Source organism: Balaenoptera borealis, assembly GCF_965194805.1.
Source record: "Balaenoptera borealis genome assembly, chromosome: 5".
In the NCBI taxonomy this organism is placed as follows: domain Eukaryota; kingdom Metazoa; phylum Chordata; class Mammalia; order Artiodactyla; family Balaenopteridae; genus Balaenoptera; species Balaenoptera borealis.
The window spans coordinates 1,039,923-1,066,114 of NC_138862.1; the positions used below are offsets into that span (position 1 = coordinate 1,039,923).

At 42.3% G+C, this 26,192-nt stretch overlaps 1 protein-coding gene and 1 long non-coding RNA gene across 18 annotated transcripts in view; one reads left to right on the forward strand and one right to left on the reverse strand.

The window, feature by feature from the left end:
* The window catches only part of PCBP3 (poly(rC) binding protein 3), a 213,296-nt gene that overhangs the window by 173,289 nt on the left and 13,815 nt on the right, over positions 1–26,192 (reverse strand). For 2 of the 17 annotated variants that reach the window (XM_082392505.1, XM_082392516.1), the window contains exon 1: positions 3,413–3,606. The exons of 14 other annotated variants lie outside the window; for them this stretch is intronic. The gene's annotated coding sequence lies outside the window, so the exon portion shown is untranslated. Of the gene's footprint in view, positions 1–3,412; positions 3,622–26,192 lie in introns of those variants that run through there. One more of the 17 variants, XM_082392502.1, reaches the window with a different exon arrangement.
* LOC309628942 lies at positions 3,925–14,790 on the forward strand. Its single transcript, XR_014244793.1, has 2 exons — positions 3,925–4,741; positions 5,773–14,790. It is a non-coding gene; the product is annotated as an uncharacterized lncRNA (long non-coding RNA).

Below are 26,192 nucleotides of genomic sequence, written 5' to 3' on the forward strand. Positions count from 1 at the left end.
AACAACAAAACATCATTGGAAAACATTAAAGACAACATACAAGAAGGAATAAACCATATTCTTTGATTTAGAAGACTCAGTATTATAAACATGTCAATTCTCCTCTGAACTGATCTACGGAACCAAAACACACCAATGAAAATCCTAACAGATTTTTTGTAGGAATTGGTATGCTGATTCTAAAATGATAAAGATATGCAAAGAACTTAAGAGTAGTGCGGCCACTCTAGACAAACACAGGTGGAGGACCCCACCAGCCATTATCAGGATGAGAACTGTAAAGCTACAGTAATCAGTATAGTGGCTCTGACAGATGGAGAAATAGATCAATGAAACAGAACATAGCCAAGAAACAGACCCACACATGGAAGGTGTGCCCATTATCTATTTATTGCCTCTCGGCCCCAAATCACCCATCTTTGCTCTGTTTTTGTGGTACTAGTGCTGGACCCTAAGAACATTTCTCCACGGCCAGCTGACACAGTCATGGCATTGTCAGGAGAGAGCACTGCAAGAGGAAGGGGGTTCTCTTTCAGGTTCCAGGGTTTTGTTTTTTTTTCTTGCTCTGTAGCATGAAGGCCAGGGGGCAGTTTCTCAATGAGTACAGCAGGCATCCCTGCAGGTGACTTCCTAGTGTATCACGGGCACCACAGCAGCCAACCCCAGCTTGAAGAGCCTCAGTGAATTTCTCCAGTGGGTCACAGCCATGACTTCTCCAGCAATGCTGAACCTTAGACTTGTTGGGGAGACCCTCTTCTGAGTCTGTTCCATCTCCAGGTACTTCCCCTCAGCTCCAGAGGTAGCGGCTGCTCCCTACATCTGCTATTCCTGTATTCTTTACAGCAACCTTACTCTCTACCCTGTTTGATAGTTAATCCTTTGCTAGTTAACGATTCTTTATAGTAAATGTCCCCTATTCAAATTACTGGTGTAACTACTGTCTCCTTACTGGACCTTGATCCATAAGGGCACTTGATCTTCTGCAAAGGTACCACCTGTAATTTGGCGGGGAAAATAGTCTTTTCAGTAAATGAGACTAGATGAACTGGATATCCACATAGAAAACGGGAACCTGGACTTATATCTCACACTAGACACAACTGGACTGGACCTAAATGTTAAAGGAATATAATAAAGGTTCTAGAGGGAGACACGGAAGAATATCGTCATGGCCTTGGGGTAAACAAATTTTTCTTAAACCAGACACACTAAACATTACTCATAAAAGAAAAGACGGATAAATTGAACTTACTAATAAGAACTTCTATTTATCAAAAGACATCATTAAAAGAGCGAAAAGACAGGCTACCCACTGGGGGAAGATGTTTGCAATGTATATATTAAACAAAGAATTTGTCTCCAGGACATACAAAAACCACTACAATTTTAAAAAAAAGAGAGAACAAACCAAAAATGGACAGGAGACTTGAGCAAGCACTTCACAAAAGAGGACCTTCAAATGGACAGTAACATACAGAAGTGCTCAATGTGATTTACCACAAGAAATACATATTTGGTCTTTATCCCCATTCTTGGCAAAGAGCTCCTAAAACCCTTGGAATTTCCTGAAGTGAAAGAGGGATAAAGGTATCTTTTGCTATGTTAATGAAATAACTTTTAGAAAGTCCCTAGGTAACCCAAGGATGGGACCTGGTGGCCAGGGGATCCAACCACATGATTAGAGGGCTGGACCTTTCCAGGGAAGGGAGAGGGGCTGGAGATTGAGCTCCAACATCAATGGCAAATGATTTAATCAATTATGCCTGGGTAACGAAGCCTCCATAAAAATCCAAAAGGCTAGGCTTCGGGCTTTGGAGACCTTCCCGGTCGGTGACCAGGTAGAGCTGAGGGGAAAGCGGTGGACCCGGAGAGCACAGGAGCTTCAAGCCCCTTCCCACATACCTTACCTTACGAATCTCTTCCATCTGGCAGTTCATCTGTATCCTTTACAATCAACTGGTAACATAAGTAAATGTTTCTCTGAGTTCTGTGAGTCACTCTAGCAAATTAATCAAACCCAAGGAGGTGGGTCATGGGAACCTCCAGTTTACAGCCAGTTGGTCAGAAGCACAGGTAACAACTTGGACTTGTGATTGGCATCTAAAGGGGGACAGGGACGGCCTGGTGAGACTGAGCCCTTGGCCTGTGGAATCTGATGCTGTCTCCAGGTAGATGGTGTCATAGTTGAGTGGGACTGCAGGATATACAGCTGATGTTGAAGAATTGCTTGGTGGTGTGGGAAGAAACACACGTTATCAGTGATCAGGCAAATGGAGACTAAAGCCACAGTGAGACACCAGCACACAACTCCAGAAAGGCAGACGTGAAAAGGACGGAAACCAGCAAGTGTTGTGGAGGGTGCAGAGCAACTGAATTCTCATGCATCTTTGGACAGGTTGCAAACTGGCTTTACCACTTTGAAAAACTGTCTGGCAATTACCTACTAAAAATAAACAGACACCAACCCTATGACACAACAATTCCACTTCTGGATACATATGCAAGAGAAATGTGTATCTATGTTGGCCCAAAGAAACCTACAAGAAAAGTCAGAGAAGTTTTATTCTTAATAGCCCCAAACTGGAAACCCCAGATGCCCGTCAGTGGTAGAGGAGTTGAATGGAGAGCAGATTTGTGGTGTGTGCGCTGTGATCCCACAGAGCCAGGAACAATTCCTTTAAACATCTTTTTGAATTCCTGCTCTGGCACAAACTTTTTGAGAATACCCTCTCTATTGATTTCATTGTTTTTACTTTTTTACTTTTCCCCTTATCACACTAAACACTTTTCAAAAATCACAAAGAGGTTGTTTCCCTACTTAGAGTATCTTACGAGTAAGACAGAGACAGAGCATGTCGCCGCGGCTCTTTCTTAATCAGACATATACTATTCATTTCCACACGCTACAGAGGGCGCTTCCTCCATCCACTCTGGCAGCAGAAGTGGCAGAGGGCGGACAACACCCAGGCTCTCAGACACCTCGGTCGCCGCGCACCAGCCGCCAGGTGCCCACCCTGCCTGGGCGCCTTCCCCAGGCGGCTCCCTGTCATCTCACAAGCTAGGCCCCGGCAGATGGGCAAGACACTTTTTTCTATTTTACTAGTTAGAAAACAGAAGTGTAGCAATAAAGCTAGGACAGCTATCACCTACTGCCGACCTCCCATGTGCCAGCCTGCATTCCGCAGTCTCCAAGACGCAGATGAGATGCCCATCCTCTCCAAGGCCTTCTTCCATCCTTCCAAAGTGCCTGCCTCCCCATACAGGAGCTCCACATACTTTTCGTGCTCTTCTCTGATGATGTGTGGCTGGCACTTCATGGTACTGAGGACACATGTGTTCAGGCATCATGCCCCACCCCCAAGTGGATTACATGCTCCCTGGATTACACGGAAAGACTCTCCCCTGTACTTACATCCTCAGCAGCAGTCAGGACAGGGCTTTTCAGTAAATAATCTGTTGGGCTGAAATTCTAGCATCACATCTCAGAGCCTCAGCCTGGGAAGACCTTCTGGAGGAGAAGGGGCTTACGGCTCATCTGATGAAAGCAAAGGCCAGCATATGACAAGGGAAAAGAAAGAGCAACCTTTGCGAGGACCCTGCTTTGCTGCAGTGACACTATTAATTCCAGTGGAGCTCTTGGCCAGGAATGTAGGAGCCAAAAGCCTGATTAGCTCATTGCTGAAACGCTGGCAAACATGCTGGTTCTTGGCCTGGCCCCAAAAGAATGTGATGTGAACATTACACGCCATTAAGCTGACTCAGAGAACAAATGACTAAGTTTCCGATAATCAAGGAGATTTTGGCCTGACCATTCTTCATCCTGATGCAACCTGAGTGTAACGCATTGTGAGGGATGATTCCGGCCCAGCCCAAAAGAAACGTCTCTGATACGGTGTGTGTGTTCTCAGCCCGTCTTGCCTCACGTAAGGGGCAGGGTGAGGAGCATTTTCCTGCCTTTCTACTGCTCCAACAGCCATTCAGAATCCTCTGGGAACAATCTTCTTCAATACCAGGCTGTAAAAGAGGTGATTCTGTTTATAGGAGCTGTGCTATTTAAAGACCAGCCAGCTCATTAACGTCAAGTGCCACAGCCCTGCGCTCCACATAGCAACTCAGATACGGCCCACAAATGGAGGGAAACCTTCATGTGCCAAGGAAATGAAAGATGTCAGAGGGAACTAAGACGGGCACAGGTCACCTAATCCACGCGTCGGAGGCATCGGAAGCTAAGTCTTCAGACGGGGTGGCCAGGGCTCTTCCAAGTGACCTGAAGGCTAACAATTCCACATCGTTTCCCACACTGTCATTATTCCTTCATTCTGGAGACCATGCCTGTGTGCCTGTGTGTGTGTGGTTGTGTGTATGTGTTGGCAGGGGAGGGCAGGTGGACAAGGGGGCTGAGTCTCCTGTGAGTGACTCTTACTCAGCAAGAGGTGATGTTGGCGTTCAGAAAGCAAGCCGAAGTTCAAGGTGCCCTCCCTCCACTCAACTCCGGCAGAGATCTCAACCACACACCCATCTTCCTGTTGGTCACTAGACACCAAACTCAGTGACACCCAGTTTCCGGAAAGAGACAGGCTTTAAGGGAGTTCAAAGGCACATGCAGCTTGTCATATTGGGGACAGGAAGCCAGGTTTCTGACTTCATTTCTACTAGCAAGGAGCTGGGGACAGTACCCACTCGTCCCAGTGACAGTGTTCCCTGCAGGCACTTCTACTCTGAGACAGGAGCTCTAAACCAGGTAAGATTTCTCAGGAACTTGGGAATAGTCATATTCTATGGTCAATGATGCCTTGAGGCCCTGCAAAATCCTGTCCTTTTAGAAAGATTCAATCACGTTTAACATATTCTAGGTAATAAATTAGAAACTTAATCTTAGGGTTTAAAATTTTTTTTTCCTGATGGTCTGGGAACTGAAAGGGAAATGCAATTAATCAGAATTCCCTACTCCCCAATTCTCATTAGAAGAAGCTTTACTGTTCTTTCCATAAAAAGCATGGAACCAGCCCAGAGTTACCAGCCAGGGAGAGGTGCTAAGGCAGAGCTAGGGGCGCGCACAGGGCACACCTCCACGCCCCAGGCGCTGCCCCCAACGACGATGACCACCCTGCAGCTGAGAGGCATGCTTCTTCACCTTCGATCCTCCACTGGCACCCAGAAACCACAAGTGAGCCAGCCAACAGCTCTGCTTCCTGACACCAGGCAGTGAAATGTGCATCTGTGTCCAGGGGACCTAACCTGCCAGACGGCTCCAGGACCAGACCCAGGGTCACTCCCTCCTCAGGCACCCAGAGCCCTGCTGCAGAGCAGCTGCTGCAGCCAGGCACAGCTTTCCTGTCTCCTCTGTCCTGTATCTTCTCACGCAGCTTTTCAGTTGAGAACTTGTCCTACCCACCTTCTCTCCCTCATAAATTACTGGAAGAAGAAACCTCTTAGCATCAGAAAAAAACGATCTATAATACCTTTGGTCTCCCTCTTAGCACTTAGCACAGAGGTCTATACCCCACTAATAATGCTGGTACTAATAAATGTTGTTGAGTAACTGAACAATCTGGGTTAGATAGATTTTCCATCACAGAGCAGAATTGCTTGTAGGGCTTTTTGTCTTTTTTTTTTTTTTTAGAGAAGTAAGCCTTTATTTCCATATTTCACAAATAAAGCTGGCTCAGTTGGTTGCTTTTGTAGGGTTTTGTCTTGAAAATCAAATTCTGATGTTAATTTCTAAAATTATTTACAATATGGAAGTTGAAATGAATCTCTGTTTCTTTCCAGTGTCAGTCTTTCAGTTGAACCCACTTCCCTGTTAGCAGTCACCTAAAGAAACAAACAGAGAACTCAGTCTTCTCAGTGCTCGGTGACGGCTCAGCATCTCAGCGGTGCCCGGAGGCCCTTCACCAAAACCACCCGCATTTCCACTCAAGCACCACCGTTTCCTATGACACCAGACCAGTGGTTCTCAAACTTTTTGGACTCAGGACCCCTTTCTTTCCTCAAATCATTTCTTAAATGGATTCTATTTATTGATATTTACTTGAAATTAACACAGAGAGATTTGAAAATTATTTATTTAGTAATTCATTCACAATGAATAATAAGCCCATTACATAACAATGAAAATAACACTTTTTAATAAAAATAACTATATTTTCCAAACAAAATAAATTAGAAGAATTTCTGGAACTGTTTAATGTCAGGATTAATAGAAGACAGCTGGATTGCCACACCTGCTTCTGCATTCAATCTGTTGTGAAACGTTGTTTTGGTTAAAGTATGTGAAAAAAGCCCATCCTCACCCAGACATGTGGCTGGAAACAGGAGTATCTGCATAGGTTTATCAGATCATCATGGATATTCTTTGATATGACATCAAAACTCAGGAAGTGGTCATTTCTTAAAGGTTACTTGCAACATGGAATCTGAAACCCCATCAATAAACTTTTATTAACATTAAAACCCATTATCTAGCAATCTTGCGCCCTAAACATATATTTCATCCATGCATGGTTGGTGTGACATCATGCATCAGTCATTTTGGAAAATACTGGCTCAGTGAGTTATGCGGATTTTCCTGAATACATTTCAATATATAATGTCAAAAAATCACATTTGTTAACATCACCACTGAGTTCATCAGAAACATCTTTAAGTACTGGGAAGCTGTCAAGCTCACCATAGCAGACACAAGTTTTCAAAATTCTAATTTTTGACTGAAAACTCAAATTTTGTCAGTTGCAACAAACACCGGCAGTTATTTCCTTTGAAGTCACAGGCTCACTTAGTCCAATTTTCAGACATTGTCTGCCAAAAACACAAGTCTGAATAACCATGGTTTGTCTGTCAGTTATTCTTTAAAGTAAAAACAGTGTTCCATGAGAAGAGGGGCGAGTTCAGCTCCCCACCCAAAAAAAGCATAAGAGCTTGCTTTTCCTCGAAACAACTGTCGTGATTCCATCTGCAGACGTGCATTGTGCAAATTCCCAGTCTGTCTCTCAGAACATTTAAAAGACATGTGCCCAAGGGTCAAGATTTAATTAAATTTCTCATTCTTACTGCTTCATCGAGGACATTCTCTTCGCACGCGAGTGGCTCTCTATGCAGTGGTGGTGCTGAAGGACTCTATGAGAGTCGGCCCGACCACCCCACCCCCCACCCCCTGGCCCCCGGCACGATGGTGCTCAGGTGCCAGCAGTTTTGCCAGCCATCACTTCTGTGCCATCAGCTCAGGGATCAGCACTGTGAGAAGGGAAATCCTGTTTCCGGATCTTTATGAAAACATGGGAATCATGTCTCCCCCCTGAAGGGGTCTTGGAGAACCCTGAAGGTCCACAGATCACAGCTTCTGTTGTCATCCTCTGGGTGCTAGAGGGCCGACAAGGGACTGGGAGTCTCAGGTTTGCCTTCACAGGCGAAGCGACAGGCCTATGGCGCCGGCCCCGCGCCTGAGCCTTATGGAGTGGGGGGTCGTAACTGAGAGCCTGGAGACCACTCACCAGAGAGTCCTCGCCTCAGGGTGGAATTTAATCCTCTGTTCAGTAAGGACTTGCAGCTTGCTTCCAGCTCGGCATTCCAATCCGGTTCTTGGCCTAATGGGTGCTGCGGATAACAGTGCGGGGCCTCGCCCTCGGGCACCCTCGGTGGAGCTCAACTGAGCCTGGGCCGGTCTGGAGGGTGTGCCCAGCTGAACGAGATCTGACCGCAGGCAGACAGCCCCGGCCAAGGACCACAGCCTCATCAAGCTGACGCGGGGCCCCTGGCTCCAGACGCTTCCTCCTGGGTCTGAAGGAAGGGGGCTGACAGTTAGGCTCCTCTCACATGTCCAGCAGAGCACAGGGCCTCAGCCCCGCCGTGCTCCGTCCTCCAGACAGGAGAGACTCGGAGCCCGGCCACAGAACGCTGGGGCAGTGGGCACACTCTGCCAGCTCCCAGGCTGCCCCGTCCGCCCAGGAGAAGCTGTGCCCAGAAGGTGCAGTGGTGCCCAGAGCAAGGAAAAGAGAAATAACAGACACCATGTGGGGTGTAGCTAAGAGCAAGAAGCCCCTCAGAGCCAAGGATGCTGGGCAGCGGGGAGCTGTGTCCCCGGGGGCCAGAGCCCAGTTTCAGGAACTCCAGGAAGTAGGGAAGAGAGATGGCAGAAGCCAGGGTCACAGCCCTTGTGGGGACCAGTGTTCAACATGTCACCCCAGTGCCCTGAGATAAAATAACACCTCTGTCAATGTCAATCTCCATGCTGATCACATGGATAATACATGAATTTGAAAAGACCATTAAATGAAAAATTCCAGCTTCCTAAGTGGACCTAGAGAAGTACAGCTACCTCAAGATTAACAATTTCTCAGTAAGCAAAATAATCTACTTCATTATTTGTCTGTTTAATTAATGAGGTAATTAATCAAGTCTAGGAAATTCAGCAACAGTTTAATCATAAGGGGTTATGGAAGACATCAGTAAGAAACACGGCTCTATTACAAAATCTCATCTGTTTAAAATTCCATGAAAACTCAAACTACCAGTCTGGGGCACTTAAGTATCATGGGCGATTATTAACTGCGTCATGCTACAGACCCCTGTAAACTGCACTCTGTGTGAAGGGGCACCACTTCGGACTGTTTCTATTTGCTTAAGGACAATTATGAATATAGCTCAGAACTCCCTGGAAAAGCACCCAACTCAGTAAAAATCACAGAGGGACATGCCCGCTGGCCCTCCTCACTCTGAGATGCTGTAAGTTTCCAAGGTTGGCTTGGGTACATTACTGTAGGAGCACCTGGCCTCAGAGGATGAACTTAGCGTGCCAATAAATTATTTATCCCCAAAAGTACTTCAGGGTGAAATAACGCCTTTTATACCCAGAGAGCTTTACTATCCAACATGCTTGCATGCCAGTCATCTCGTTTTGCTTCCACAAGAGAGTTCCCCAAGAGGATACAGGCCAGGTACTCATATCCTCCTTTCTCCAAAGCAGAGACAGACTCAGAGCAAGGGAAGGGCCCCAGGCTTCAGCCACCACAATGCAAAGAGGGAGGGGTGCCCTGTGAGCTTTCGACATCACTGCAACTTGGGTTCAAAGTGGTTTTCTTCACTGATTTTATTTATCTTATGTATATCCCAATTTAGTCCCCCAAAACTGAAGCATCTAATTTTTTCTTCTTATAAGAAATCAGAAAAGGTTGATTAAAAACAGCCTTTAAAACTTTTTAACTTTTAAAAGTTAAAAACAAGAAAGATGAACTTCCAATACTGTGCCCTTATAATGTCTGCCTAGAAAACGGCCACGAATGTATGGCTTCGCATCCAAGTGGTAGAGAAACAGAGAAACAGAAAATGGTTCAAACAATCCCCAAAGAGTTTGGTTCAGAAATTTTCCTCTTTTAAATTCTCTATCATTAAATACATATTTCAACAGAGATGAATTAAGACACAAATGGCTTCTTTGAACTGGGGTGATGCCATAATAAAAACCGTTGTCAGGCAGCTGGTAATGAGGAAACCCTATTTTATGCATTGCAAAGCAGTGATCATCTGAAGGCAGACCACACTCACACCCAGCCTCCAGCTCAGGGACAGGAGAAAATGGAGTGCCAGCAGCCTGGGTGACTGTTACCCGCTCTGCCGAAACAGGCATCACAGCAAGAGAAGAGCTTAGGCAAAAACTGGCCTACTTGAAAGACCAGAAAGCACCTAGAGACAGTCCAGAAACATGGGGCTCACCTCGTGGGAAAAGCCTCCCCCTCTGCACCCCAAGAGTAAGATGTAAGGCTGAAACTGTTCTGAGAAGCATAGGCCCATGAAGACTCCTTGGTCAAACAGAGGGCTCAGCTGTACACACAGATCAGATAATAGGGTTTCTCTCCCACCCACAGCCATGCCTTCAAGATACCCTGAGCAGAAAGAGACACAGGCATGAGAAAGCAAAGATAATGACCAGGCCAGAGGGTCTTGACTAGGAAAGAACTCGGGGTGTAGTGACGGGCACATGGAACTGCTGAAAGCAAACAGATCAGAAGCTACTAGAATTTGGGGGGAATTCTACTGCCAAAGAAACATAAGTCTAAAATAAGTCAGTGACTGTCAAAACAATCCCCGGCCTCCAAACTCCACAAGCAGAAGCAAGCTCTGGAATCTGGGCAGACCCCGCCCGTCAAGGGAGAGATCCTCTCCAAGGTCCCAGGCAGCTGTGCCCACAGAGGACAAAGGACAAGGAAAAGCCTCCCATGGTCAGGGCAAGGAGTCTGGGCAGACACTCCCAGGGCAGAGGTAAGAGAATCAGATGAGACCACAGTAGAACCAGGATGGATCAAGACAAGACCACGCCATCGCCATCATCACATCAGAGCACAAACAAAACGTAAACTTTGTCCAAGCCCTAAAACACCACATGTGGCCTTTCCCGGCTAACATGTGGAAGGGCTGCTTCCTCACCAATTGCAGCATTAGCCTCGCCCTAATCCACCCTGCCTTAGATAAAATTTGTTAAGATACTCATTCATAAAATGGCCCCTGCTTATTGACAGCACTCTACTTTCTTCGATCCTCCCCAAAATCATCCAACCAAAGCCCAAATCCTGTAACAGATTCTTTCTAACACCCTCTCACATCAATGCCCCACAGTTCCCCATGGTGTATGGTCCCAACCTGTTCCATCAGAGGTGCCAGGTGAGTTCCTGGTGGCCTCTGTTTAATAGTCATTGACAGACGCCTTCATAATACCTGTCCTCAGGGTGTCACTCTTCCTTTGAACCAAGGACTGATGTTTATCTTCCATTTCTCCCCTTTCAAATGGAAGGTTTTTTCCATTGCAGTTGTCAATGGTTTGGCTCCATTACTGAACAGTATGAGCAGCAGATAGCCTTTGTGTTAGTTCAGTCACCAAACCTCAAGAGCCATACCTGGATTTGTCTCCCTGGGGAAGATGAGTACAGCTGCAAAAGAAGAATGTGCACAGATATTTCAGGGCCAAGAAGAAGGACTGAGGCAGAGGTAACTGTCCAGCAAGCAGACATGCAGCTGCTAACCATGGACTACACTTCGCCCACTTCACACTTGCATCTAGGCAGGCCACGTGACTAGCTCTCCCCAGTGGAACATCTACAGTTACTGTACATGTCATGTCCAGGCCAACATAGGTGAAAAGCATGTGTGCATCCTCTGCACTGTACTCCCCATCTGCCAGCTGGACAAAAAGGAAGTTCAGGCCCTAGATGATGCTACCAACCTAGCAGATAGCAGAACCACAGCGGCCAAAAGCCAGGCCCGAATCACCATGCAGAGGAAAACTGATCATTGGTGAGGAACATCCACAGTGGACTATTACATGAAGGAGAAGTAAATTTTCTGTGTAAGGTCCTAACATCTGGGAGTTTTACTATAGATGCTGAAGTTACCCGAAATAATCCAGAAATTGGGGGCTACAGGCACAGAGTAAAAGCATGAGTCAGACTCTGAGAAACCAGCCTTCAACTTGTGTTGGAAGCACAAAGGGATAAACCCTAAATGTGGAGAAGTCCTGAAAAGCAAACCAGCCCTCCCATGCACCACTGCCTTGTTTTGCTCATCTGGTTGGCTTCAGGCTTGCACTGGGATTAAGGTGGTTTCTTTAAGAATAAAGAACCTTAGCGATAACAAAATAAAATCTGTCCAAAAATGATACAATCATCCTAGGTCTCATATTATTCCTCAATATAATTCTGCAGATACAATGTCTAGCACACACAAAGAAATTAGACACCATGAGCAAGAAACAACAGAAAACAAAAACAGATGCACAAAGACACGAGAAGTCAGAATTACCCAATATGGACTATCAAAAAACTGCACTTACAATAATGCAAAAACAAACAACCCTGTTAAAAATGGGCAAAAGACTTGAATAGACATTTCTCTAAAGAAGATCTATCAATGGCCAATAAGCACATAAAATGATATGCAACATTACTAATCATAAGGGAAGTGCTAATCAAAGCCACAGTGAAATATCACTTAATGCCCACTAGGATATATCAAAGAAACAGAAAATAACAAGTGATGGCGAGGATGTGGAGACATTGGAATCCTGTATGTTGTTGGTGAGAATGTAAACTGGTGCAGCTGCAGTGGAGAATGGTATGGTGGCTCTTCAAAAAATTAAATATAGAATTATCACATGATCCAGCAACTCCATTTCTGGAAACATGCCCAAAAGAAGTGAAGACAGGGCCTCAAACAGATACTTTACAACTATGTTTAACAGCATTATTCACTATAGTTAAAAGGTAGAAGCAATCCATGCATCCATCGACAGATGAATGGATAAACAAAATGTGGTTTATCCATAAAATGGAATATTATTCAGCCTTAAAAAGGAAGGAAATTCTGACACATGCTACAAAATGTATGAACCTTGAAGACATTACGCTAAGTGAAATAAGCCATTCACAAAAGGACAAAATTGTGTGATTCCATTTCTATGAGGTACCTATAGAGAAGTCAAATTCATAGAATCGGAAAGTAGAATGGTAGTTTCCAGGGGACTGGGAGAGAGGATTATTGTTTTTTTTGTTTCTTTTTTTACATCTTTATTGGAGTATAGTTGCTTTACAATATTGTGTTAGTTTCTGCTGTACAACAAAGTGAATCAGCTATAGATATACATATATCCCCATATCCCCTCCCTCTTGAGCCTCCCTCTCACCCGGGATTATTGTTTAGTGGGGACAGAGTTTCAATTTTGCAAGATGAAAAAAGTTCTAGAGATGGATGGTGGTGATGGTTGCACAACAATGTGAATGTACTTAATACCACAGAACTATACATTTAAAATGTAAATTTTATATATGTTTCATTACAACCAAAAAACACTACATTCTGTGGAAAAGAGTATCAGTTCCTCAAAAACTTAAATGTAAAATTACCATATGATCCAGCAATTCCACTTCTGGATATAAACCCAAAATAATTGAAAACAGGATCTTGAAGAGACATCTGTATACCTATATTCATAGCAGTATTATTCACAATGGCTAAAATGTGGAAGAAACCCAAGTGTCCATTGACAGATTAAATGGATAAGCAAATATGGTATATACATACAATGGAATATTATTCAGCCTTAAAAAAGGAAGGAATTTCTGGTACATGCTACATGGATGAAACTTGAGGACATTATGCTAAGTGAAACAAGTCAGTCACAAAAAGATAAATACTATTGATATATGACTCCACTTATATGAGGTACCTTAAAGCAGGGGTCCCCAACCCCCAGGCCACTGACCAGTCTGTGGCCTGTTAGGAACCGGGCCACACAGCAAAAGGTGAGTGGTGGGCGAGCAAGTGAAGCTTCTTCTGTAGTTGCAGCTGCTCCCTATCACTCGCATTACCACCTGAGCTCCGCCTCCTGTCAGATCAGCTGCAGCATTAGATTCTCATAAGAGCTCAAACCCTGCTGTGAACTGCGCACGCGAGGGACCTAGGTTGCGTGCTCCTTGTGAGAATCTAATGCCTGATGATCTGAGGTGGAGCTGAGGTGGTGATGCCAGTGCTGGGGAATGGGTGCAAATACAGATTCTCATTAGCAGAGAGGTTTGACTGCACAGCGACCATAATAAATCAATTGCTTGCACACTCATATCAAAACCCTATCAGTAAGTGGCAAGTGAAAACAAGCTCAGGGCTCCCACTGATTCTGCATTATGGTGAGTTGTATAATTATTTCATTATATATTACAATGTAATAATAATGGAAATAAAGTGCACAATAAATGTAGTGTGCTTGAATCATCCCAAAACCATCCCCCCCACCCCCGTCCATGGAAAAACTGTCTTCCACAAAACTGGTCCCTGGTGCCAAAAAGGTTGGGGACTGCTGCCTTGAAGTACTCAGAAATCATAGAGACAGAAGTAGAACCAATCAAAGGTGGTTGCAAGGGCTGGGAGAAAGGGGGGATGAGGAATTATTGTTTATTAGGTATAGACCTTCAGTTTTATAAGATGAAAGAGCTATGATTAAGATGTTAAATTTTATGTTACATGTATTTTACTACAATTAAAAAATTGGGAAAAACAAACAAAAAACACTACATTTGCTATGGTCAAAAACACAAATGAGAGATTAGGAGCTATAAAAAGTAACTCAGTTTTGAATATTTTTTTTTAAATCTACAACTGAAAATTTAAAAAATCATGAATGAGATTTAAAGCAGATTAGGTGCTACTGAAGGGAGAACTGGTAACTGGAAACTAGTTCAGAAGAAAATATTCAACTCAAAGTATGGAGAGACCAAACCCTGGGTAATACAAAATACAGGGCATGAAAATATATGGCAAAAACCACACATCTACTTAGAGTCCTAGCAAGACAGAGGAGAGAAGATGAGACAGAAGCAAAATCTGAAGATAATAGCAGTGAATTTTCCAGACTTGTGAAAGACATCATTCCATAATAGATACAAGAAGCCAACATGCCTTGGGTGGGGAGGGGATACATGGAACTTCATCAAACTATATAAACCTAAGGCCAATGGGAAAATCCTTTAAAAGCAATAGGAAACGTACAAAGTACAACCAGAGGAATAGCAGTTATGTTGACTACTGACTTCTGAACAGGAAAAATTAAATCCAGACACAGTGGAAAGATATCTTTAATGTGCTGAAAGAAAACAATGCCAACACAAAATTCAATATACAGGAATAAATTCTTTTAAGTATAAAGGTGAGGGACTTCCCTGGTGGTCCAGTGGTTAAGAATCTGTGCTTCCACTGCAGGGAGCATGGGTTCAATCCCTGGTTGGAGAACTAAGATCCCACATGCCACACAGTGCGGCAAAGAAAAAAAAGAAAAGAAAAAGAAAGAGCAAAGGTGAGAGAGTGATATCAGTGAAAACAGCAAAGTAAGGACCTCCAAAAAAATCCCTCTTTGATAAAAGCAATGAAAATACAGCAAAAATTGGCAGATTCAACTTTTTCAGAAATCTGGGGGTTTAACCAGAGGCTTGCCACAATTGGGGAGCATGTGTTAAAGAAAAATGGTTGAATCTCAAGAACAGCAAATTTTGGTCTTTTAGCTTGCCTTACTCCCGTCATTTCTCCTAACCTCCACCTCAACTCCATAGTAGTCTTGAAAACCAACAGCCTACAATCATAGTGAAAAGCAGGAGCCTGGCAGCCACAGAAGAGGACAGAACAGGGCTGGAACTCCTTCAAAGACTTACTCCCAGAGAACTGTCATTATCTGACATAGCTAATGGGTTCCACTTGCCAGGCTCTCTTTGACCTGAGTCAGAGCTTGTGCAGTGAGAAAAGCATTTTCCTTAGAGGTATATGTCAAAACAATTAGAGGCAACTGTTTAATTTTGTAACTGCTTGAGACAGTGTACAACTGCTGGGGCAAACAATTAACCAAAAGCTTAAAAGCAAAAGCTGGGGAATAGGCTGTCTACAGGGGATTTGAAAACTCCAATATATCCCTGGAAATCTAGAAGACCACATCATATATGGAGAGCTGTGCACATACCCAAGGTTGTGTGAATGCCCAGGAAAGACCTGAGAGGCTGTAAGTGCTCACACTGGGCTGACTTTGAGGCTCTGCACAAGCAGGAGGGGAAGACTAAGATAGAGTTGTAAACTGTCTGATTAAATGCTGAAGCATGCCCCCAATATACACATACACACAGAGCCCCTCAGGAAAGACTAGGAGACTTACTGATTCCTGGCATTTAAGGAAATCTCCATCCAATCATTAGCTGACCACCAAGCTAGCCAAACTGAGACTTCAGTGGAAATATATGACAAAGAATATAGACTTTACAGAGTTAGTTCAGGAAAGTCACAAACAAACAAAAATTTCTATAAAAAGCAGCACCACCAAATATCACAGACTCAAATTTTCAGAGTTGCCATATATATTATTTAAATGCTCAGTCTTCAACAAATCATTATAAGACATACAAAAAAAACAAAAACAAAAAACAAGAGAGGGCTTCCCTGGTGGCGCAGTGGTTGAGAATCTGCCTGCCAATGCAGGGGACACGGGTTCGAGCCCTGGTCTGGGAAGATCCCACATGCCGCGGAGCAACTGGGCCTGTGAGCTACAATTACTGAGCCTGCGCGTCTGCAGCCTGTGCTCCGCAACAAGAGAGAGGCCGCGATAGTGAGAGGCCCGCGCACCGCGATGAAGAGTGGCCCCCGCCTGCCACAATGAGAGAAAGCCCTCGCACAGAAACGAAGACCCAACACAGCCATAAGTAAATAAAAAAAAAAAACAAGAGAATATGGCCTATACACAGGGAAAAAAGCAATCAACAGAAACTACCCCTGAGGAAGCCCTAATGTGGGACTTACAAGACAAAGACTGTATACAACCTATTTTAAATACATTAAAGAACTAAAGGAAACCAGGTCTAAAAGATTAAAGGAAAGTATGACAATGATGTCTGACCAAATAGAGACTATTAATAAAGAGACAGAAATTATAAAAAGGAACAAAATAAAAATTCTGTTGCTAAAAAGTACAATAACTGAAATGACATATTCATTAGAGGGATTCAATAGCATATCTGAGCAGGCAAGAAAGAATTGGCAAACTTGAAGATAGGTTAACTGAAATTTTCCTATCTAAGGAACAAAGTAAAATGTAGGAAGAAAAATGAACAGAGGAGTTGAGTCCAATCTCTCTCCCCTACTACAAAACCCCATTGCTGTAGTCCCCTTGAATAAAGTCTTCCTCACATACACACACAAAAAAGAACAGTCTCAGGGACAACACCAAGCAAACCAACATGTGCATAATGAAATCCTCAGAAGGAGAGAAGAGAGAGAAAGGGGTACAATGAATATTTGAAGAGATAATGGCTAAAAACTTGCCATATTTGATTTTAAAAATTACAAATCCAAGAAGTTCCATAAACTCTAAGGATAAACTCCAAAATACCTATACATATGTATGTCATAATCAAACCATCAAAATACAAAGACAAAGAGAATCTTCAAAGCAACTCACCATGCAAAAGGTATCCTCAATTAAAGTAACAGCCCATTTCTCATCAGAAACCATTCAGGCTAGAGGTTGTGAGATGACAAATTCAAAATTATAAAAGAAAACGACTGTCAAACAAGAATCCTATAACCAGCAAAATTATCCTTCAAAAGCAAAGAAAAAATTAAGATATTCTCAAATAACAAAATTGACAGACTACATCACTAGAAAACTTGCCCTACAAAAAATATTAAAAGGAGTGCTTCGGGTTAAAATAAAATGACACTCACTAGATAGTACTTCAAATCCAGGTGAATAAATAAAGAACACTGGTAAAGGTAACTACAGAAGTAAAAAAGATAATATAAGTGTAACTTTTGTTTGTAACTTTTTTCTCCTATCTGAAATAAAAGATAACTGCAAAAGGCAATAATTATAAAGCTGTGCTCATCTGCACAGAATGTATGAAGATGTACTTTGTAGAACAATAACAGTATGGAGGGGCAGGGAGGAAATGGAGATATACTGAAGCAAAGTTTTTATATACTATTGAAATTAAATTGGTATTAATCCAAACTAAATTGTTATAAATTGTTAATAGTAAGAAGCTCCAGGCAACCCCTAAGAATATGACTAACAAAAAATAGTAAAAGAGGGCTTCCCTGGTGGCACAGTGGTTAAGAATCCGCCTACCAATGCAGGGGACACAGGTTCGAGCCCTAGTCTGGGAAGATCCCACGTGCCGCAGAGCAACTAAGCCCATGTGCCACAACTACTGAGCCTGCGCTCTAGAGCCCATGTTCCGCAACAAGAGAAGCCACCGCAATGAGAAGCCCGCACACCGCAACGAAGAGTAGCCCCTGCTCGCCGCAACTAGAGAAAAGCCCGCACACAGCAACAAAGACCCAATGCAGCCAAAAAATAAATAAATAAAATAAATAAATTTTTAAAAAACACCATTCATTTTTTAAAAAAATAATAAAAGAAGTGACAAAGGAATCAAAAGAGCACACGAGAAAATATCTATTTAACACAAAAGAAGGCAGTAACAGAGGATAGAAAAAAAAAGATAAGACATAAAGAAAACAATTAGCAAAATGGCAAGAATAAATACCACCTTATCAAAATTGCACCAAATGTAAATTCATTATACATCACAATTTAAAGGCAGAGATTGTGTTAATGGAATTTTTTAATGTTTTATATGCAGTGTACAAGAGGCATTCTTAAATTCAAAGGCACAAAAAGACTGAAACTGAAAAAATGAAAAAATATTTACCTGTAAACAGTAATCAAACAAGAGCTGAAGTGGCTTTACTAACATCAGACCAAATGGTCTTCAACACAAAAATTGTTACTAGAGACAAAGAAAGAATATTTTATAATGATAAAAGAGTCAATGCAACTAGAAGATATAACAATTATATACATATACCTAACAACTGATCCCGAGAATGAATGAAACAAAATTGAAAGAAATGAATGAGCAATTAGACAATTCAACAATAATAGTTGGAAACATCAATATCCCATTTTCAATACAGGATGGAACAAGACAAGGTCAGCAAGTAAATAGAAGATTTTAACAACATTATAAAACAATTACACCTAACAGATATCTACAGAACAATCCATTCAAATAACACAAAACACATTATTTTATTTTATTATTTTAGTTATAAAAAACAGAAATTTATTGCTTACAGTTCTGGAGGCTGAAAAGTCCAAGATCAAGGTGCCAGCACAGTTGCCTTCTGGTGAGGGCCCTTCCTGGGTTCATAGCCAGTGCCTTCTTGCTGTCCTCACATGGTTGAAGAGGCTAGGGATCTCTCTGGAGCCTCTTTTATAAGGCACTAATCCCATTTGTGAAGGTCACAACACCATGACCTAAGCACCCCACAAAGGCTCACCTCCTAATACTACCATCTGGGGGATGAGAATTTCTATTTTTTATTTTAATTTTATATATTATTATTTTTAACTGAGATACAGTTGATTTAAAATATATCAGTTTCAGATGTACAACATAGTGATTTGTAATTTTTATAGATTATACTCCATTAAAGTTATTATAAAATATTGGCTCTATTCCCTGTGTTATACAATATATCCTTGTAGCTTACTTACTTATTTTATACATAGTGGTTTGTACTTCTTAATCCCCTCTTGTTTATTTTGCTTTTGTTTCCTCTCCTTTAGGAGACAGATCGAAAAAATAAATATTGCTGCATTTTATGTCAAAGGGTGTTCTGCCTATGTTTTCTTCTAGGAGCTTTATGGTTTGGGGTCTTAAATTTAGGTCTTTTATCCACTTTGAGCTTATTTTTGTATATGGTATAAGAAAATGTTCTAATTTCATTTTTTTACATGCAGTTGTCCAGTTTTCCCAACATCACTTATTGAAGAGACTGTCCTTTCTCCATTGTATATTCCTGCCTCCTTCGTCATGTATTAATTGACCATAAGTGCATGTATTTATTTCTGGGCTTTCTAATCTGATTTATGGGCTTTCTATCTGATCTTTTCCACGGATCTATGTGTCTGTTTCTGTGCCAGCTCCATACTGTTTTATTTATTTTATTTTATTTTTGGCTGTGTTGGGTCTTCGGTTCATGCGAGGGCTTTCTCCAGTTGAGGCAAGTGGGGGCCACTCTTCATCGCGGTGCGGGGACCACTCTTCATCGCGGTGCGCGGGCCTTTCATTATCGCGGCCCCTCCCGTCGCGGGGCACAGGCTTCCAGACGCGCAGGCTCAGTAGTTGTGGCTCACGGGCCCAGCTGCTCCGTGGCATGTGGGATCTTCCCAGACCAGGGCTCGAACCCGTGTCCCCTGCATTAGCAGGCAGATTCTCAACCACTGCGCCACCAGGGAAACCCCCATACTGTTTTGATTGCTGTAGCTCTGTAGTATAGTCTGAAGTCAGGGAGCATGATACCTCCAGCTCTGTTCTTTTTTTCTCAAGCTTGTTTTGATAATTCCAGATCTTTTGTGTTTCCATACAAATTTTAAAATTAGTTGTTCTAGCTCTGTGAAAAATGCTATGGGTATTTTGATAGGGATTGCACTGAATCTATAGATTGCCTTGGGTAGTATGGTCATTTTAATATTAATTCTTCCAATCCATGAACACAGTATATCTCTCCATCTGTCTGTCATCTTCAATTTCTTTCATCAGTGTGTTATAGTTTTCTGAGTACAGGTTTTTACCTCCTTAGTTAGATTTATTCCTAGGTGTTTTATTCTTCTTGATGAGACTGCAAATGGAGTTATTTCCTTAATTTCTCTTTCTGATAGTTCATTGTTAGTGCATAGAAATGCAACATATTTTTTGTATATTAATTTTATATACTGGAACTTCACCAAATTCATTGATGACCTCTAGTAGTTTTTTGGTGACAACTTTAGGATTTTCTATGTATACTATCATGACATATGCAAAAATGACAGTTTTACTTCTTCCTTTCCAATTTGGATTCCTTTTACTTCTTTTTCTTGTCTGATTGCTGTGCCTAGAACTTCCAATACTATGTTGAATAAAACTGGCAAGAGTGGGCATCCTCATCTTCTTCCTGATGTTAGAGAAAACACTTTCAGTTTCTCATCATTGAGTATAATGTTAGCTGTGGGCTTGTTCATATATGACCTTTATTATGTTGAGGTATGTTCCCACTATACCCACTTTGTGGACAGTTTTTATATTAAATGAATGTTGAATTTTTTCAAAAGCTTTTTCTGAATTTATTGAGATGGTCATATGATTTTTATTCTTCAATTTGTTAATGTGGTGTATCACACTGATTTGCAGACGTTAAACCATCCTTGCCTCCCTGGGATAAATCCCACTTGATCATGGTTTATCATCCTTTTAATGTACTGTTGGATTCGCTTGCTAATATTATAATGAGGATTTTTGCATCTATGTTCATCAGTGATATTGGACTATGATTTTCTTTTTTTTTTTTTTTATGATATCTTTGTCTGGTTTTGGTATCAGGGTAATGCTGGCCTCATTGAATGAGTTCTGAAGCATTCCTTCCTCTGGATTTTTTGGAAGAGTTTGAGAATGATAGGTGTTAACTCTTCTCTAAATGTTTGGTAGAGTTCACTTGTGAAGCCATCTGGTCCTGGAATTTTCTTTATTGGGAATTTTTTTTATTACTGATTCAATTTCATTAATGGTAATTGGTCTGTACATATTTTCTGTTTCTTCCTGGTTCAGTGTTGGGAGATTATACATTTCTAGGGATTTTTTCCATCTCTTCTACATTGTGCATTTTATTGGCATATACTTTTTCATAGTAACCCCTTATGATCCTTCGTATTTCTATGGTGTCAGTTGTAACTTCTTTTTCACTTCTGATTTTATTGATTTGGACCCTCTCTTTTTTTCTTGATGTGTCTGGCTAAAGGTTTACCAACTTTCTTTATCTTCTCAAAGAACCAGCTCTTAATTTCATTGATCTTTTCTATTTTTTAGCCTCTATTTAATTCATTTCTGCTCTGATTTTTAATAATTTCTTTCCTTCTACTAATTTTGGATTTTGTTTGTTCTTTTTCTAGTTCCTTTAGGTGTAAATTTAGGTTTATTTGAGAATTTTCATGTTTCCTGAGGTAGGCTTGTACTGCTATATACTTCCCTCTTAGAATGCTTTTGATGAATCCCATTGATCTTGGATCATTGTGTTTTCACTTTCATTTGTCTCCATGTATTTCCTGATTTCTTCTTTGACTTCCTCAGTGATCCATTGGTGGTTTAGTAGCATACTGTTTAGTCTCCAAGTGTTTGTGTTTTTTGCAGTTTTTTTTTCTTATAGTTGATTTCTACTCTCATAGCATTGTGATGGGAAAAGATGCTTGATATGGTTTCAATTTTCTTAAACTTAACAAAACTCATTTTATGGCCTAGCATGTAATCTATCCTGGAGAATGTTCCATGTGCACCTGAAATGAATATGTATTCTGCTAGGTGGAATGTTCTACATATATCTATTAATTCCATTTGGTCTAATGTCATTTAAGGCCTGGGTTTCTTTATTGATTTTCTGTTTGGATGATCTGTCCATTGATGTAAGTGGGGTGTTAAAGTCTCCTACTATTATTGTGTAACTGTTACTTTCTCCCTTTAGGTCTGTTAATATTTGCTTTATGTATTTAGGTGCTCCTATGTTGGGTGCATATATATTTACAATTGTTATACCTTCTTCTTGGATTGATCCCTTGATTATTATGTAATTTCCTTCTTTGTCTCATATTACAATCTTTGTTTTAAAGTTCATTTTGTCTACATAAGTATTGCTATCCCAGCTTTCTTTTCATTTCCATTTCCATGGAATAGCTTTTACCATCTCCTTGTTTTTAGTCTGTGTGTGTCTTTAGATCTGAAATGAGTCTCTTGTAGGCAGCATATAGATGGGTCTTGTTTTTGTATCCATTCAGCCGCACTAAGTCTTTTTTTTAAACTTCCTTCCTTCCTTCCTTTCTTGGCTGCATCGGGTCTTAGTTGCGGCTCATGGGATCTTTCACTACGGTGCGCAGGCTCTTCATTGAGGCATTCAGGCTCTTTGTTGTAGCGGGCGGGCTTCTCTCTAGCTGTGGCACATGGGCTCCAGAGTGTGTGGGCTCTGTAGTTGTGGTGCATGGGCTTCAGAGCATGTGGACTCTGCAGTTGTGGCATGCGGGCTCTGTAGTTGTGGTGCGTGGGCTCAGTAGCTGCGGCACGCAGGCTTAGTTGCCCCATGGCATGTGGGATCTCAGTTCCCTGACCAGGGATCGAACCAGCGTCCCCTGTATTGCAAGACGGATTCTTAACCACTGGACCACCAAGGAAGTCCCTACCCTAAGTCTTTTGATTAGAGCATTTAGTCCACTTACATTTAAAGTAATTACTGATAGGTATGTACTTATTGCCATTTTGTTAGTCGTTTTGAGGTTGTTTTTGTAGTTCCTTTTTCTTCCTTTCTTCTTCTTTTGCTCTCTTCCCTTGAGACTTGGTGAATATCTTCAGTGTTATTTTTGGATTGCTTTCTCTTTTGTGTGTGTCTATCTATTACAGATTTTTGGTTTGTGGTTACAGGAGGTTTATATACAGCTATACACATATGATTTTAAGTTGCCTAACATATTTTAAGTTGCTGATCTCTTAAGTTCAAACACATTTTAACAACCCTGCATTTTTACTCCTCTCACCCTATGATTGCTAGTTTTGATATCGTATTTTACATCTTTTTGTTTTGTGTATCCCTTAACTACTTATTGTGTATATAGACTATTTTACTACTTTTGTCTTTTAACCTTCCTACTAGCTTTGTACATGGTTGATTTACCACCTTTACTGTATTTTTGCCTTTACCAATGAGATTTTTCCTTTTGTAATATTCATGTTTCTAGTTGTGGACTTTTCTTTTTTGCTTAAAGAAGTCCTTTTAACATTTCTTGTTAAGCTGGTTCGGTGGTGATGAACTGTTTTAGCTTTTGCTTGTCTGTAAACTTTTTATCTCTCCATCAAAATGAATGAAAGCCTTGTCAGGTAAAGTATTCTTGGTTGTAGGTTTTTCCCTTTCGTCACTTTAAATATATCATGCCACTCCCTTCTGGCCTGAAGTTTCTGCTGAAAAGTCAGCTGATAGTCTTATGGAAGTCCCTTGTACTTAACTTGCTGCTTTTCCCTTGTTTCTTTTAATATTCTCTTACCTTTAATTTCTGCCAATTTAATTACAATGTGTCTTGGTGTGATCTTTTGGTTGCTCCTGCTTGGGACTCTCTGTGTTTCCTGGACCTGTACGTCTGTTTCCTTTCCCAAGTCAGGGAAGTTTTCAACTATTTTGTCTCTAAGTATGTTCTCTGCCCTTTTCTCTCTCTTTTCTCCTTCTGGGACTCCTATAATGTGAATGTTACTACATTTGATGTTGTCCCAGAGGTCTCTTGAACTTTCTTCACTTCTTTTTATTCTTTTTTCCATTCAGCTTCAGTGATTTCCAATACTCTGTCTTCCAGCTTGCTCATCCATTCCTTTATATCATTTAATCTATTGTTGATTCCTTCTAGTGTATTTTTGATTTCTATTATTGTATTCTTCATCTGTTTTGTTGTTCTTTATATTTTCTAACTCTTTGTTAAAAACTTCTAACTTCTCACTCTGCTCATCCATTCTTCTCCCAAGTTCTTTGATTATCTTTGTGATCATTATTTGAACTCTTTATCAGGTAGACTGCTTATCTCCACTTCACTTAGTTCTCCTTCTGGGGTTTTATCTTGTTCCTTTGTTTGGAACATGTTCCTCTGTCTCCTCATTCCGCCTAATTTTCTGTTTTTACTTTTCCCAACCTTGGAGATGTGATATGTCCTATGCGTCACAGCAGAATACTCCCTTCTGGTGAACACAGCTATATGATCTAGATTTGCCCCCAGTGTGTGTTACATGGATCCTCCTGTTGTGGTGGGCTGACTACTGTGGGTGGTCTGGTAGACATGGTGACCACCACTGTGGTTGGTTGCCAGGCCCTGCCTAGTGCAAAGGCTGGCAGCCAATGGTTGGTGAGGCCAGGTCACAAGGCAGATGGCTGCAGAAACCAGGGGTTTCCCAGGGCTAATGCTGGCTCACTGGTGAGTTCTAGGGTGTGTGCTTGTGGGGCAGGCGTCCCCAGATCTAGTGTCCACCTGCTGACGGGTGGGGTTAGAATCCAGGAGTTCCTGGGGCTGGTGCCTGCCCAGTGGTGGATGAAGCCAGTTCCTGGGGCTAGTACTGGCCCACTGGCAGACAGTGCTAGGTCCTAGGGTCTAGCTGCATGGCCCAGGGGTCCCAGAGCTGGTTTTGGACCACTGGTTGGTGGGGCCAGTTCCTGATACAGCTGGCTGCAGAGTACAGGGTATCCCGAAGTTTGTGTAGGCCTTCTGGTAAGTAGGGCCAGATCCTGAGGGGCCTAAAGTGTCTCAGAGCTGGTCTTGGCCTGCTGGTAGGCAGGGCAGGGGCTCAGTGGGTCCCAGGGTTGGTGCCAGCCTGTTTGTGGGAGGGCTGGATCCTGCCATGGCAGGCTGCAGGGCTGTGGTGGTCCTGGTGCTAGTGTCTTCCTGCTGATGGGCAGGGCTGGGGCCCAGAGGTTTCTGGAGCTGGTACCTGCCAACTGGTGGGTAGAGCTGGGTCCCAGGTTCTCTGGCTACAGGGCCAGAGTCTAGTGCCTATGTGCCAGTGTGTTGGGCTGGGTCCTGGGTCCTCTGGTGAACAGGGCAATATCCAAGGGAGACTGTGGGCTCAGGGGGGTCTTACGGCAGTCTGCCTGCTATTGGATGAGGCTGTGTCCCCATCCAGCTATTTGCTTGGCCTGAGGTATCCCCTACAGGCTGGTGGGCATGGGTGGGGCTGGGTCTCAAGGCTAATAAGCCAGAGAGAGGATTCCAAAATGGTACTTGCCAGCAGCAGTGTCCAGGTGGTAGAACAAGTGCCCCAAAATGGCTGCATCCATGCCTATGTCCCCAGGGTGAGCTCCAGTTGCCTCTTGCCTCTCTGGGAGACTCGCCAAGATCAGTTGGTAGGCCTGACCCAGGCTCCTTTCAAATTACTGCTTCTGCCCTGGGTCCCATAGCATATGAGATTTTGTGTTCACCCTTTAAGAGTGGAGTCTCTGTTTCCTACAGCCCTCTGGCTCTCCCAAAAGTTAGCCCCCTGGCCTTCAAAGCCAAAAGTTCTGGGAGCTTGTCTTCCTGATACAAGACCCCCAGGATGGAGAGCCCCACGTGGCACTTGGACCTCTCATACCTTGGGGAAAGCCTCTGAAATTGTAATTATTCTCCTTTTCATGGGTCATCCATCCAGGTGTATGGGTCTTGACTATACTGCTACTCCATCCCTCCTACCCATCTCATTGTGGTTCCTTCTCTATATCATTAGTTGTAGAAGATCTTTCCTGGTAGATTTCAGTCTTTCTCATAAATAGTTGCACTGTAAGTAGTTGTAATTTTGGTGTGCCCACGAGAGGAGGTGAGCTCAGGGTCCTCCTACTCCACCATCTTAGCCAAGCTTTCAAAACACATTATTTTAAAGTACACATGGAACATTCTCCAGGAGACACTAGACGTTACACTTGAGAAACAAATCTCAATATCTTAAAGGATTGAAATCATACAAAGTATGTTCTCTGACGGCAAGGGAAAGAAATTCAGAAGTCAATAACACAAACAAAAATTCACAAGTTTGTGGAAATTAAACAACACACTCCTAAATAACCAAGGAATCAAAGAAGAAAGCACGAAG